Genomic DNA, 3,260 nt, shown 5'->3' on the forward strand with positions numbered 1-3,260 from the left:
TTTTTTTAAGATTTATTTATTTATTATATGTAAGTACACTGTAGCTGTCTTCAGACACTCCAGAAGAGGGCGCCAGATCTCGTTGCGGATGGTTGTGAGCCACCATGTGGTTGCAGGGATTTGAACTCTGGAACTTCGGAAGAGCAGTTGGGTGCTCTTACCCACTGAGCCATCTCACCAGCCCATGTTTTCATTTTCAAAGTGAGCTAACTGGCCAAAACTGCCAACAATCTGTAGTGAATAGAGAAAATGAGAGAATCTGGATTCTCAAATGACCTAATGAAAGCCACTGGAGGGCCATATGATTTCTGTGAAAATGCCTTTTCAATCATTAATGAGTGTTAGCATCCTAACTAATGAGTGGTGCAGAATAGTGGGTCTGCTTAGCTAAACTTAAACTAAGGCCAAGAAAACAAAACAGGCAATACATTCCATGTCATGAGACTCATACTGCGAGGTTCCCTTAGACCTCAGGAGAAAAGTCTTTGGCTGTAAGAACACACCTCAGTGAATGTGGAAGACTGTGCCTTTACTCTTTTTGTTTGTTTGTTTGTTTTTTCAAGACAGGGTTTCTCTGTGTAACCCTGGCTGTCTTGGAACTCACTCTGTAGACCAGGGATTAAAGGTGTGCGCCACCACGCCCAGCTATAGACTTTGCCTTTAATCAGGACACTTGGGAGGCAGGGGCATCTCAAAATTCAATTCCAGACAGATGACTGACACATACACACATACACACACCATTCGTCTTTTTTTTTTTTTTGAAAGCAGGTTTCTCTATGTAGCCCTGGCTGTCCTAGAATTCAATCTATAGACCGGGCTGGCCTCAAACACAGAACTTCTTGCCTCTGCCTCCTCAACACTGGGACTCAAGGTGTGAACCACCACCCACCCAGCCAAGAATGAATTGAGTGAATAAATGAATAAGTACGAGTGCAACTCTCAAGCAGCCCGAGGCAAGAAAGCTTAACAGTTTAACCTGAGACCCTACTTCGTCTGTGTTATACATATCTTCTCATAGTGAACTAGGCAGCCTAGTCTATACCAAATACACTATGCACTGACACCTCTTCACACACATTCCCATGGCTTGCCTGTAATAGTAAATTCACAAACTTCCTCTTAAGGGGTATTACCATTGTCCATAGGTTTGAATTCAAGGGCTGATCTGGCCTTAATTGGTTCTGGGTACATAGACAGTAATGCAAACTGTTTTCTAAGTAACTTTTAGTGGAAATCTACCAGGTTATGCCTATTTGTGATTGGGTGCACAGATGACTAAATGAGATATAATTTGGGAAGTGACATGAAATAGGAAAAATGAATATATAACCTATAAATAGAAAACACCAAGGCAAGTGTGGTGACTCACACCTTTAAATAGCACTTGGGAGGCAGAAGTAGGATCAACTGAGTTCAAGGCCAATCTAGTTCCAGACCAGCAAAGACAACAGAAACCTTGCCTTGATATAAACATTTTAAAACTTTTTAAAAATAGAGAACCCTGGGGCTGGAGAGATGGCTCAGTGGTTAAGAACACTGACTGCTCTTCCAAAGGTCCTGAGTTCAAATCCCAGCAACCACATGGTGGCTCACTACCATCTGTAATGAGATCTGATGCCCTCTTCTGGGGTGTCTGAATAAGTATAAAAAAAGAAATAAAAATAGAGAAGCCCAAACTCTGCTCGTTGGTAATCTACCCTTCCTTTCTTTAGACACCTTGAGAAGCTAGGTTATGTAGCTTTGGGTCCTTAAGCACCCACTTACTCAGCCTGCAGTCAACCTCTGATAGTGTTTCCTGCCATAAGCTACACTACTGTTTTGCTCCAAACCTTGCTTCTAGTGCAAATCCATGTGAGGTCTTAGATTCAATTTTGGGGGGAAGAGGCCAGAACACTTGACACAGATCCCAACAACTGGCAGCACATTCCCAGCTAGTGTATCTGATACAAACTCTGTCTTCATTCAGAACCATCAAGTCTGAGCCCCAAAGAGCAAAGGTAAATTAATGTATGTTTGGCTGGAGAAAGCATTGCAAGAAGTCAAGATGAGCCTTGAACTATTAAGCATGCCATCAAGCATGATCTTGAATTCCTAACACTCTTGCCTCTACCTTCCAAATGCTAGGATATAGGTATTTGCCACACCAGCTTCTCAAATCCTGTGGGGCTAGCAACTGGGTGGGAGGAGTGGAGAGGGGTACTAAACAGTGGACTCAAGGCCTCTTCAAAACCACTAAGGCCTTGTACAGGATTTGAACTTCCTTCTCTTTTCAGCATCCTGAAGTACAAAGCTAAAGCAAAGTAAATTTTGCTTGGCCTGAGGACTTCCAAAAATCTAGGCTCTCACTGGGGAAGAAACCTAGCTGGAAATTCCAGTTCTGATAAGCCAATTCTTTTTTTTTTTAACCATTTATTTATTTATTTATAAGTAAGTACACTGTAGCTGTCTTCAGACATCCCAGATCTCATGACAGATAGTTGTGAGCTACCTTGTGGTTGCTGGGATTTGAACTCAGGACCTTCAGAAGAGCAGTCAGTGCTCTTAATCAGTGCTCTCCAGCCCAGTGGAAACAAATTCTTTAGTGTGAGGACAGCCTTTTAATCATAGCCTATCAGTCAACGTCCTAGTGAGAAACCAGTCTATATTTTGAGGCTTGAGAGGCCTGATTCCAAGGACAGTTTTAAACCCGGAGAAAGGAAGAGAGCTGGCTCTAGGGCAGCAGACGGAGCCCTGAGGGAAGGGTAGTGTGTGGTAAGGCCCACAGCTTTCTCAGACTTCTGAAGGCTCTCGCTCATCTCCTTTGAGACAGAAGCAGCAAAGTCTGTTCTGCTACAAAGCCGTTCCTGTCTTTCTCAAGGCCTCCGCTATCATCAGACCACACTAAAATAATCTTCCAGCCAGGCAATGGTGGGTGGGCACCTTTAATCCCAGCACTCGGGAGGCAGAGGCAGGCCGGATCTCTTGAGTTTGAGGCCAGCCTGGTCTACAGGGTGAGTTCCAGGACAGCCAGGGTACACAGAGGAACCCTGTCTCAGGAAAAAAACAAAAAACAAAGCAAAAACAAAAACAGGCTGAGTGACAACAAGAACCACCACACAGTGAATATTTCCTACGACTGACACTGTGCTAAGCAATTTCCAAAACCCTCCCCTTAATACCAGCAATCCCAACCTTAAAAGTTAATGCCACTGTTCCACGCATTACACAGTGGGACTGAGGCTCACAAAACTGAGTAATTTTCTTTTTTTTTTTTTTTT

The sequence above is a fragment of the Mus caroli genome, chromosome 11 (genome assembly GCF_900094665.2).
Source record: "Mus caroli chromosome 11, CAROLI_EIJ_v1.1, whole genome shotgun sequence".
NCBI classification, from domain to species: domain Eukaryota; kingdom Metazoa; phylum Chordata; class Mammalia; order Rodentia; family Muridae; genus Mus; species Mus caroli.